Source organism: Callorhinus ursinus, unplaced genomic scaffold, assembly GCF_003265705.2.
Source record: "Callorhinus ursinus isolate GAN/ISIS: 27379988/994484 unplaced genomic scaffold, GSC_fseal_2.0 scaffold48, whole genome shotgun sequence".
NCBI lineage: Eukaryota > Metazoa > Chordata > Mammalia > Carnivora > Otariidae > Callorhinus > Callorhinus ursinus.
The window spans coordinates 10335994-10348941 of NW_027397110.1; the positions used below are offsets into that span (position 1 = coordinate 10335994).

The window sequence follows — 12948 nt, forward strand, 5'->3', positions numbered from 1 at the left end:
CTGATCGAACAGAGGAGAAGAGGATGGACCCCGCCTTTGCTGGTATGGCAGAGACGGGGAGGGATGGGGCTGGGTTTAGGGTACACTTTGGAGGCAGAGCTCATAGGGGTCGTGGATGGCTCCGGTTTGTGGGGAGCCCCGGGCGCCATCAAGGTGGCACCGGGGTTGGGGTCTGAGTAACTTGGTAGCAGGCATACACCCTCCATTCCCCACAGAACCTCGGGAACACACAGCTACTCTCCTGCCCACAGGGACCTTCAGACACCCAGATTTTAGACCGAGAGCACATTGAGTATAAAGGCTGAGAATGGGACGACCAGCCTCAAATACCCCAAGCGTTCTGGGCTACAGCATGGCTCCCTCAGCAGGAAAACCTGGGTGGATCATGGCATTGCTCCTTCCCTCTGGGCAGCCTTGGTTAAATTGCTTAGCATCTCTGAGCTTCATCAGTGAAATGGGCATAAGAGCAGTAAGTACCTCCTAAGATAGCTGTCGTTGCTCGCTGAGACTTTAATTCATGGGAAACACTTGGCATCGAGCCTGAAAGAAATAGTAAACGCCCCAATTTCGAGCTATTATTATGATTCTGGGTAGAATGTGGCCAGGTTGCAGAAAACTCCAGATGCTAGAGTAAGGAGTGGCACTTTATCCCATGGAGTCAGAGCCGGGAAGTTTTTGAACAGAGAAAGAACAGGAGGAAACCAGCCAGTCAGCGTCTCCCCGGTCCCTGAAGCATCCTGAGTCTTGGGGCCGGCAGCAGGAAAACGGTGGCGAGCCAGGCCACGAGGCTGGTGGCCTCCAGCCTCCCAGGGGCCTCCGGCTGCCCCAGTTCTGGACCCAGGCAGTAGAATGGAGTCTACCCCCACCCCAGCATCCCTCTGGGCAGAGCCAGATAGATGGTTTAATAACGCAGGCTGCCTGGCTGACCTTGTGGCCGCTGAGCCAGCAGAGACTCACGCCACTCCCCTGCTCTGGCTGCAGGACCGAGGCCTGAGGTGCCCGGCAAGAGTCCCTGGACGGCAGAATTCTGAGTCCCCATGTAAGGGTGCTTAGACCCGAATGGCAGACACCTTGGCTGCGTGGGGCTCAGCAGCCTCTGGCTAGTGGGCAGCAAAAATCCGGTAGATGCACAGTGCCTGGACCCCCCCTTATCCCCTTCTGGATCTCCCTGGGGGGTGTCTCAGAAGTGACTCCTGGCTCTGAAGGCTGCGAGAGGTGGTCTGTCACATGCATGCAGACCCTACCTGTGTTGGAGCAGCCTCAGCCTCTCAGCCTGACCCTTGTGCCACTGGGTGGGGCCGCTCATGAGGGCCCTCCCACCCAGAGCACTCCCCTCTGTGCCTGGTGAGTGCCTGGGCACCTGGGGCACAGACCAAGTCGGACAAGGCCAGATCTGGGAGTTGCTCACCTTCCAGTGGAGACACCAGGTAGATCAATGGGGGTGGGGGTGGGGTGGGGATCTCATTCCTTTCCTGTCCCAGGGTACCCTCCAGGTCTGCTTTACTGAGACTGGTGGGGAGGCAGGCTGGCCAAGCTCACCACCCAGGAATCTCAGCTCCAAGCCAGGCAGGCAGGATGCCATCAGCACCCTTAATGAACTTCCCTGGGGGCCCTCCCATAACTCGATCTGTGGGTCAAAGGGTATCCCCGTGGACACTTCAAAATATCCCCTAGAGTGTGGCCTTGGCCTCTGAGCCTCACAGGCACCCTCTCCTGGGGGATGCACACCCAGCCAGCCTCTAGTGTAGCCTCATCAGGGACTTTATGTACATTCTTCCTGCCCCATTAGCCTTGAGCTGCCCTTGATTCGTGGATATGAGGACTAGAGACTCTCGGAATCATAGAATCCTATGGAATTAGGTTCTCCAGCTCCAGTATCTATACTCCTAATTCTGTTTTTGCCTCTGCTAGTCTGGATGCAGAACACAGAACTTTCTCAATTTCCCCCCAATATAATTGATTGACCTCAAGCCCATTGGCTCCCAAGATGGCTCCCGAGGATACCTTCCTCCCGGAATTCATATCCTGTGTCCTTCTCTCCGATGGTGAGGGGGGCGGACCTGTGTAACCAATAGGAAATTGCAAACATTGAGGACGTGTGACTTCGGAGGATAGGTCATACAAGACCCCGTGGCTTCCTCTTTGCTCTTGCTCTGGGGGAAGCAGCCGCCATGCTGGGAGGACGCTCATGCAATCCTGTTGAGAGGTCCATGGGGCACAAACCGAGGCCTCCTGCCCACTGCCTGGCACCAACCTCCTCAAGCCCCAGCCCAGCCTTCGGATGAGTGCGGCCCCAGCAGCAGCCTGACTCAATCTTAGGAGATTTCTCAAGCAAGAATCACCCACTCCCAAATTCCTGACTGCAGTAACAGCACAATAATAACTGTTTTTTTTTTTTAATTCTGATATAAGCCACTGAGTTCTGAGGTAATGTGTTAACACAGCCACAGATGGCTAATATGACAAGCATGTAGACTTTTCTATTTTTTTTTTGTCAGTAAATAGTGTCACACCTTTCATAATGCTAAAAGGAAACAGCCGATGACCTAGAAGTCGATAACCATCAAAAAATCTCTTTCACAGCCAAATACAATGAATTCAGATAAACAAGAGTACAGAGTTTGAAAATAGCAAACACTCACTAAAGTAAATTGCTGCAAAATATCCATGAGCAAAATAATTCTGGGTGAAAACGTGAGAGGAAAGAATTAATGCAATATGATTAATATGTAGGTGATTGTAAATTAATACTGACCATACAAAGAAGAGCATGTAGACATCTCTAGAGGAAGCAGGGCAGGGAAGGTGTTTGGGGAGGCTGAAGTGGGGAGGGGGGATTATATTGCACACTCCATGGCAAAATGACTTAAAAATCCTTTTTGGAAATGTGTGTGTTCTCCAAGATCCATTCATGACCAAGCCTCCTCTGGGGATTTTGCTGCATCCCTCCTCTCCTGACCAGCAATCTCCTCTCCCCCCACCACCCACTTTCTCTCAACCCCCAGCTCCGCATCCTCCCATCCTTATTAGGACTGGGAATTTGCCCCCTGCCTTCAACCTTGCATACCCTGACCTGTCACAGTGCCTAGCAAAACAAAACCCTCCCAAGGTAAAGGGCCTCCCTTCCCGAGAAGCTCAGTCTCCACGTCTTTATATTCCATCGGGATGGCTCCATGGTGGGCAAGGTGCAGAGATTTTAGGAAGGGGAGCTTCAGTTTTCCCTTCTGGGTCCTGTGTCTCATCACTAGGTCTTGTCTCAAGTGATTGTAGCCTTGCTTCCAGCATCGGAGACACAGCGGAAAATCTGCTTTTTGGTTTGGATCTCAAACAGGAATGTGATGCCTCATACATACTCTGCTATCTGTGTGTTTCACTAAAAGCATCGCTTAACCTAATTTTCTTAATCAACTCAAAATGCCATGTAGACCAAGTGAAAAACAATTCATCTAAGTACAAAGGGTGGATCTTGCTGTTCACCTTAAACAGCACGGGCAGCTTTTAGCATTCCTGTGTTCTTCTGGCTCTTACCGCTTCACTCTCTGAGCCCCTCAGAAAAGAAGAGCTTCCAGAAAAAATGTCCTCATGGCGATGTGGCCAGGGCTGTGGGCTCATTTGGATGTGGTCAACTCAGGGACAAGGGGCACTCAGTGGTGGGCTGTTAGAGGCAGCTCCCAGGCACCGCTGGGAGATTCCAGAACAGACAGGGTCTGGGGTCCAGGATGGGGGTCCAGGCAGCTGGAAACACCTGTCTGTCATCGGGCACTAAGGCTTCTGGGATGGTTCTGCTTCGGTGGTTTTTCCTGTCCACGTGTCACTCCTCTGATAGCTCAACTAGCCCAGCAGGCGGGTTGGGGGGCATCTGGATTCGCATTCCACCAAGACCCCACATGGCGGTGGGGAGAGGGGCCATTGTGGCGTTGGTGGGAAGGGAGCTAGACGCCGGGTTCCCAGAACAAAAGCCCCCTAATGTCCACTTTGGTGGCTTATTAGTGAGAATAATGTATGAAAATCGCTCTGCACAGTGCTTGGTCCTGAGTGAGCCACCATACACAGTAGCTACTATGATGGAGGTGATGGGTGAGGAGTAAGTCGGGGGAGGACACATGTGAGAATGAATAATAGTACGATAGGATGCATGCTGTCATTCAGACCCACACAGAGTGTTCCAGGAACCAGTGGAGGAAGAAGCAACTTGGCCAGCTCAGCTTAGGGGTAGTCAGGGGAGGCTTCACAGAGGAGGTGGCCTTTGAGCAGTACCTGATGAAAGACTGGAAGTAGAGAGGGGAGAGGGAATATGAGAAGAGGGAAGGCATCCAGGCTGAGAGAACAGCAGCATCAAAAACACAAATGGTATGGAGATTATGGGGTGAGAGTTTCATGGCATGTTCTGGAAAGGGCAGGGATTGGAGTCGCTGGGACCCAGAGCATGTGTGGGGTGATACGAGAGGATGCCGGAGGGGTAAGTAAAGGCCCAACTGCCAAGGGCCTTATTTGGGCAAGTTAAGGAGTTGGGGTTTGATTCCCTAGCAGAGAGGGCATACCACTGGTGCCTATGGCTGCACCCAAGGCAGACAACACCAATTGATCATGACACTGCCTGCAATGGGAGAATCCAGGCAGCTGTTGCCAATCATCTGGCATCGTCATGAGAAATGAAACCTACTGCCTCCCTGCGTAGGGGCTATTGGAGGGTGAGGAGGAAGGTTGTCGCAGGTGTCCAGGTGTCCAGGTGGAAGACAGCAAGGCCTGACCGAGGACAATGGCTATAGAGATGGACATATTGCTGCCCACGTGTGTCTCAACCTTACCTGTCCATCTAGAGAGATTCTAGGCAGTCTCCTTATCACCCCTGCTCCCTAGGCCTGGCCAGGGTGCTGGGGGAGCTGTGTGTTGTGTGTGTGTGTGTGTGTGTGTGTGTGTGTGTGTGAGAGAGCTCCCTACGGGCTCTATTTTAGCGAGGAGGTCGCTGTCCTTCTGGACCCGCACTATCCAACATGGTAGCCACTAGCCACATACAGCTATTTAAACCTAAATTAATAAAAATTAAAAATTCAGTTCCTCGGCCACACTAGCCACAATTTCAAGCACTCCACCGCCACATGTGGTTAGTGACATTGGACAGTGCAGGTAGAACATTCCCACCATCACATGGCTCTCTAAATAAATAAATAAATAAATCTTTAAAAAATTTTTTTAAAAGGGGTACCCGTGTGACTCAGTCAGTTGAGCGCCCGACTCTTGATTTCTGTTCAGGTCATGATCTCAGGGTCATGTGATCAAGCCCTGCGCAGGGGCAGGTTCCACACTCAGTGGGGAGTCGGCTTGTCCCTCTCCCTCTGCTCTTCCCCCTGCTTGTGTGCACTCTCTCTCTAATAAATAAATAATCTTAAAAAAATAAAACATTTCCACCATCACAGAAAATTCTATTGGACAGTGCTCATCTAGAGAATGCCCAATCGGGTGTCCCAATAGTGTGGTCCACCATGACCCTCGGTGAGCCCAGGCCAACTCTCTCTTCTATTTAGTGGCAGTGACTAAGTTAAGAGTTTGAAAGTCTTTCCAGTCTATGTCTGCCTACTAAGGACAGTCTCCAGGGAGAGAGTCTTAGAACATTTTAGAGCTCAAAAGCACCCCAGAGCTAAACCAGCTAGACCTGGAGGTCCCAAGGTAAGGGAGTGCTCATGTAGTGAGCCCAGCATTGTGTTGGGGACAGGGCTGCTTTTGTTATTCTCATTTCACCAAAGGGAAACTGAGGCTCAGAGAGGGGTGTGACCTGTCCCTTCGCAGATGGCTGGGAAAGTCATCCAAGCAGAACCAGAAGAGGCTGTTTGGCCACCCACTGCTTGGTATGTCTTGAGATCATGGCTTAGTTCCTTGGGCCGGAGCGGATTAGGCGGGCCTCACCAGTGCCCACCTCTGAAGAGGATCTGCTCGCAAGAGCCGCACGGAGGTAATACTGGGGCGGGGGGCGGGGTGGGGAGCTCTCTGCAGTTGCGCACTCTATCCGCCAGAGGGCGCAGGAGTCGCTGTGTCTCCTCCTGAGGTGAGCGGGGCGGTGGGGGAAGGTTCCTCTCGCAAGGACTTTGGCCTGGGACCCTGCTTCTTGCCCCAGCTCTGTACGGGGAACATGCAATGCGTTCCGAACAGCCCTTGCCCTGTAGGAGGGCTCAGTTCAGAGGGCAGAGACAGCGTAATGACTTGTAGGATCTGCAGTGAGGGGCCTTGAAGGGTGGGTAGGAGTGTGCTAAGCAGCCTGGGGTGCAGTTGTGGAGGGCAGAGGTGCAACCCTGTTGTCTGTCTCCTACTTGGGGAGATAAAGGTGGCCTGCGTCCCAGGTCTTCTCTGTCCTCCCAGTCTCATCCTGGACCTGCTTTCCTGGTCCCCGTTGACAGGAGGGAGGAATTTCTGAGCAGACGTTCTTGTTGCACCAGTGATGCCCAGCTCTGTGGAGATTCCTGCACACACACACACCAGGCTGTTTCACGCCTCTGTGCCTTTGCATAGGCTGTTCCCACAGCCTGATACATCCCTCTCCACCTTCTTCAGCTGACCAACTCTTACTCATCCGTCAAGATTCAGCTCGGGCCGTGGCTCCTTCCCGGGAGTCGCTGCCGTTCTTGGCCTGGATGGGATGCTCCTGCGGCGAGTTCCTGCGGCCCGGATCTCACGTTCTGCTGTGTACCACCTGAGGACAGGCACTGGATGGATGCCTGTCCTCAATGATGGAGACGCGGAGGCCCTGCTCCAGGCAGGGCTTCAGCGTGTGGGTTTGCGGATCGTGGGGGCCGAGAGAAGGCGCGCGTTTCTTCGTGTGCACAGGACACAAGCCGAGTCTCCCCACCAGGTGCTTGTGTGCCCAAGTGCAGGAGTAGAGGCCCGGATGCCAGAGCTTTCTTTCTGCATCTCCTACCTCCTCCCCCTAGCTTCTACCCTTTTGCGGGTGGCACAGGTGTGTGGGGGTGCTGGCCAGGGAGGGGCTAGGGGCCGAAGAAGCGTCTCGGGGGGCGGGGGGGTGAAGGGTAGTGAGCCGCTGCTGAGAGCCCCTGCACAAGGGTCGAGATCTGGAGTCTAACACTGTCTCTGAGGTCAAGTTCGCTGTGTGACCTTGGGCGAGTCACTCCTCTCCCCCGAGCCTCAGTTGGCTCGCCTGTAAAATGGGAACGCAGTAGCCGCACTTCTCGGGTTGCCAGCGGTGGAGCGCGGGCGGCGGGCGGCGGGGACGAGGTGAGGAGGGGGTCCCGTGGAGGTGGAGTCGAGGGGTGGGGCGGGGGGGGGGGGGCCGCGGGCGGCCCCGGGGGGGGGGGGGGGGGGGCGGGGGGGGGCCGGGGGGGGGCGGGCGCCCGGCCAGGGCCGGGGGCTCCGGGGTCCGCGCGGCCGCCGCCGCCTTCCCGGGCGCTGCAGCTGCGGCGTTGGAGCCGGGCGCGGCCCCCGCCCCGCGGCCGTGGGTCTGTGCGTGCGCGTGTGGCGGTGGCAGGAGCCAGCCTCGAGAGGGGGCGGGCGGGGTCTCGCTGCGGACAGGCCTGCGGAGGGAGCCGGGCGCCGGGGCGGGCCCGGGCGGACGGACAGACCGCCGGCCGCGGCCCCTGACGCACGCTGCGCCCCGGCCCCCTCCCGGGAGGCGGGCCCCGCCGAGGCAGAGGCGCGGCGACGGGGAGGCGGGGGTGGCGGTGTCTGCGCGCACACGCTCGCTCGCAGACACACACACACACGCACACGCGGGCCACGCCACAGACACACGACACGCACCGAGCCCCGGCCGGGCGCCGCGCGCACTCGCACCCGCGCTCACACTCACACTCACACTCGCGCGCAGGCCCCGCAGCCGCCGCCGCCGCCGGAAGCGGCGCTCGGCCCGGATCCCGGCTGGGCTGGAGGTAAGTGAATCCCTCCGGATCCGAGCGCCCGCGGCCGGCGGAGGCGGTGGGAGTGAGGGCTGGAACCCGGAGGGCACCCCCCTCCGCCGGTGGGGGTGGGGCTTGCCGGGGGACACATCCTGGGGCGTGGGGGGGGGAGGATGAGACAGGGAAAGCCACCCCCAGGGGCTCCGGGGTCTGGGGATCGCTGTGAGACCCCCGGGGGACCACCCAGTGCGGGGGGTACTGGTGGTGGTGGGCGGAGGCGTGGTGTGAGGACGCGGAGGACGGTCGGTGAGGTGAGCATTTTTGGGGGGTGGTGCGGAGGCTCGATGGTGGACGGCTGTACCAGTCAGTGCCACACCGCACCTCTCTGCCCCCATCCTGGCGAATCGGGGACTCTAGCCCCCTCTCTCCCCGAGTGCTGCCGGGGTCGAGGAATTCATCTTCCTAGCTGGTAAGGGGGGGTTTGATTGGTGCTGCTCCAGGGGGAGGGGGGCAGGGTGGGGCTTTACCCCCTTTACCCGCAGGAGGGCGATGGATTTGCTAAGAGGACCAGATGCGGGGAATGGGGTCCCCTAGGTGGGTGGGGATCCTTGCAAAGGCTTTGCCCCCTTCTCCGTGGTGCTGGTGTGGGGCAAGCAGGGAGACAGCCCTGGGAAGCAGCAGAAATCGGCATAGACTGCAGCTCTGGCAGGGAGGGCCACTGCCGGGCTGCGTGTGTGTGTGTGTGTGTGTGTGTGTGTGTGTGTGTGTGTGTGTTTGCATGTGTGGACTCCAGCAACTGGCAGAAGATGGGGGCAGGGGGGTGGGCGTGTTGGCTGGGGGGTGGTGGTGTGTGCACGTGGGGAGGGACGTGTGTGCCCTGTGTGTGCACACAGCGCTGTGTGCACGCATGGACCCTGCTCGCTCTGTCTGAACACACACACACACACACACACACACACTGTGGCCCAGCAGGATTTTCTTGGAATGTTTGGAGAGGACAGAGCTGGTCTGCATGTCTGTGTGTGCACTCGGGGAGCGTGTGTCCAGGACAGAGGCAGCCACAGTGTGTCAGGCATGCCCAAGGAGAGAGGTTAGAAGGGGATGGTGGCGCTGGCCCTCGGCTGAGCTCGGGAGGAACATGGGACTTGAGGGCACTTTCTGTCGCTGTGCGCTCCGTGCTTTGCCCCTTTCCCCGAACCCTTCCTAGCCCAGTGGCAACCTCTGGAGGGCACTGCCTCCATCCCCCTGCCCCCCCTGCCCAGACACAGGTGTTGGACTGGAGTATGTGTGTGTGTGTGTCCGGGTTGCGGATGTCGCTGTCAGCAGGCCAGGCTGTCGGAGGAGGAGAGAAGCAGGCGGGGGGGCGGGGGGGGTGCTGGCAACACCTGGAGGAATGTGGTAGAAGCTGACAGCCCTGGGCTGCCCGATTTAGTCATTGAGGGACATTTTCATACAAGGAGCCGCATCACGGGTGTGGGGCGGGGAGGATTTGCCTGTGTACATGTGTGTCCATGGCTCACACACCTGCGCCCGTGGCCTGGGGGGCACCTGTGGGACAGATTGTGTCTAGGCCAGCGGCAGGGCACATGGGCCTGCGCATGTGTGTAAACGTGTGTCCTGTGAGGAATGCACACACGCGCACATGCACACTCAGGCCCTGTCTGTGAACGCCTGTCCTGAGTGACTCGAGCTGTGTACGTGGGTGGCGACCTCTGGGCCATCTGCCCCTGAGCAGCAAGAAAGACGAGTAATTGAAGGGGGAGGGGTCTCTGGGAGAAGTGTGCGTAACGTCAGCATTTGTCTGTGGGTGTGACGTCAGTGAGAAGCTCTGGGTGTGACATCAGCTCCAGGCTGCCAGTGACGTCACTGGGACAGCAGGGTGAGGGGTCACCCTCAGCAGCCAGAGTGTGTGATGTCAAGTGGGAGGGCGTGTGGCTGAGTGTGGTTCTGTGCCCTGTGTTGTGAGCCGTGAGAGGGGGAGGAGGATGGAGCCCCTGAGTGAGTGGTCCCTCTCCAGATGCCCCAAGTGGGTGTGGGGCCCCTCTCCTGAAGGCCTCTCCTCTGCCCCCCATCTTTCAGTGGGGTGCCTCTTCCCCTCCCCCGACAGTCCCTGTTCTCCACCAGCCCCAGCCAGGTCATGGAGATACGTGTTTGTGAGCGAGGCTGTGTGAGCAAATTTATGTGACAGCACAGCCAGGGGGACGGGGCCCGCTGGTTCCAGCCCCATGTGGCCACTCTGTGCTTTGTGATTTAGGCCTTCCTGTCACCTCTCCGGGCCTCGTGTCTCATGTGTAACCTGGGGCAGGGGTGGTTGGAAAGGTGAGGGGTGTCACGGGAGACGGTGAGCCTCCGGGGTGCCGGGTGCCTGGCCCATGTGGGGGCTCTGTCTACCACGTCCCTGGCCTCCTGTCCTCCAGCTCGGAGTCGAACTTTGTAAAGAACTTTCTGCCTCCTCGGATCCTCAGAGCTGTCCTGTGGGGCGGGCCGGCCGGCTGCTATCATGTGACACTTGACAGATGAGCAAACTGAGGTCCGAATGGTAAAGCAAGCTGTCTGTTGATTGATTCCTTAGCAAGCATTTGCCCCCATCTGCCTTCCCCAGCTCGGTGGGTGCGTGCTGGGAGACACACTGGATGGGCAGGTCCCTTCCTGCAGGCACTTTCATTGTTTTTATGGCAGGACAGGGAGCTCTGTGCAGTGGAGGTGGGGAGTCCCCAAGGCGGAGGGTCCACTGGCCACTGTAAGAGGCTGCCTCGACCCCCAGTCCTTCCACCCTGCAAGCTTCAGCGATAGGCAGGGTGACAGAAATGGGTGCTTCCGGCTGCTGAGCCTTTTCTAGCACGCTCCATGCCCGCTCCCCAGTGTGGCTTCCTTGTTCCCTGAAGTCTGCGGGACGTGTGCTTTGGAAGCAGAACCAGTTCCAGTGACACCTCGGCTGAGCGGCTGTGTGTGACAACAGGGGTCAGCCCTGCTCTCCTCTGTCTGCGAGGCGGCGGCTGCTGTCTTGCAGGCTCAGTGAGCAAGTGTGAAAGTGTGGCATCCACGCACAGGGCCGGGAGATACCCATCACGGTTACCCTCCCCCATTCCAGCTACAGTGCCCCCCGGGCCCAGCTCTGTCCCCCCACAGTTGGTGGCGGTGCCCTGGGCCTTGCAGAGCAGAAAGCCAGGAAGCAGGGTCGCCTGGAAGCCCGAGCCTCCTTAACCGGCAGTCCAGAAGGTTAACTCAATCCTCTGCCTCTCACTGCCCCGTCCAATCCCCTATTAAATTAACCTTCTCATGGCTCAGCACCTGGGGCAGAGTCACTGCCATTATTACCAGAGGCCCTTATTCCTCAGGGGGTGGGGGGTGGTTCTGGGGGTTGGAATAATAGAGCCCCTCCCCCTCTTCTCTGCAGACAGTCCCCAGGGAGGCCGCAGAGAGGCCCTGAGGGCTAGGGAGCCACCCGGGCAAGCCGAGGCTGCTTGGTGACACTGGCAGCAATAATTACAGTGATAGTAATAATAATAATAATGCTATGAGCTAATATTCACTGAGCCCAAGAGCCAGGCCCCGGGGTGAAGCTCTTTGTAAGTGTTTAATCCCCACAGAACCTTCTGCAGCACAGCTATTCTTATTCCTCATTTCCCACACAAGACACAGAGAGGTTGCAGACCAGCTCAGGGCCACACAGCAGCGGAACCGGGACCAGAAGCCCCACAACAGCACCACGAATCGGTGCACTCCTCTGCCAGGGGACCTTTGCGTCTTCGGGTGTCCCTGAGTGAGGGGCCTCTCTGGGCCTTGCCTTGTTCATCTGTCAGCAGGAGAAGCAGTGGGTGTGATGCTGGCTGCAGGGACAGAGGGGCACAAAGGGTCTCAGGCCTGGTCCACATTCCTTCTGTGCCCCCTGTCCCCCAGCGTGACCTGTGACATTCCCGAAGCCAGCAGCACGCTCTCTTGTTGTCCCCCAGCACCGAGCACAGCGCCGGCACCCAGCGGGTCCTCTGCGGGGGGGCGCCCCTGGGTGATGGAGGGGACGCTGCTCCCAGATCAGTATCTTCCCCAGGCTCGGAGGCTGTCACGGCCTCAGCTGCAGTCCCCCTGGGCCACTCTACCGTCCTCTCCCTCCTGTCTCGCTCGCGGAAAGATTAGGGGCCCAGCGTCCAAATTCTGTCTCTTTTTAATGGTGTGTGTCTTGGGCGAGTAAGTTCCCTTCCAGAAGGCCCTGCTTCCTCAATATAAAGTGGGGCTAACGATGCCGGGTTCCTAACTTTTCCAGTGTGGTTACATAAGAGAATGTCAAGTGCGGAGCATTGTGTCTGGCACATAGTAGGTGCCAATTAGATGAGTTCCCTCCCCCTTCCCATCTGTCTCCCTTATTCATTCCTGGTTCTCTGGAGTGGGTCCTGGGCTGTGTATGTGTGTGTGTGTGTGTGTGTGTGTGTGTGTGTGTGTATCCCTCCCTCTCCTTTCAGTTTCTACGTTCACCCCCTGAAATACATAGAAACTGTTTCAGGAGCCGGGCTAGGGGGCCCCGCAGAGGTGTGAGTGGGGCCTGGGAGCTGCCTGTCCCCACAGCTGGAAGGTGCAGAGGGGCTGGGAGGGGGCAGGGCATATCTGTGTGTGTACCTGTGCGTGTACGTGACCGTGTGTATATGTGTGATGCTGCATGGGCCTCTGCACGCTGGTCCTCACCTCTCCCAGGGGGGAAGGTGGGGAGCAGTTCTGAAGGGCTGCCTGACCAGCCTGCTCAGGGCCCAGACCCAAGACTCAGGCCTGATTCAGTTTCCCTCCTTGGCGGATCTTTGTCCTCTGTCTCTGAAATTCTCCTGGGATGGCGGAGAGACACAAGTGATGGGGTTGGCAGCCCACCTCCCTTGCTTTCTGCGCTTCTCACTACTAGGGTCAGGGCAGGGGAGGGTGTTCATGGTTCTGCTTGTTTAGCTGTTTCCTGTCTGTCTCTCCTACTAGTACATCAGCTCCACACAGGTGCAGACTAGTAGGCCCTCAAAAATGACCTGTGCAAGTTCTTCTTATCTATGTACTATTGAGGATGGACTGACGCGTTTTGCAGTCAGTACACACACACACACACACACACACGTGCGCGCGCGCATGTGCCCAC

At 57.7% G+C, this 12948-nt stretch overlaps 1 long non-coding RNA gene across 1 annotated transcript in view; it reads left to right on the plus strand.

Annotated features, from left to right (window-relative positions):
* Nucleotides 1-7672: 7672 nt before the first annotated feature.
* Nucleotides 7673-12948, plus strand: part of LOC141370871 (uncharacterized) — a 36019-nt gene continuing 30743 nt past the window's right edge. The window contains exon 1 of the long non-coding RNA XR_012375335.1: nt 7673-7874. This is a non-coding gene — a long non-coding RNA (uncharacterized lncRNA). The remainder of the gene's footprint in view (nt 7875-12948) is intronic.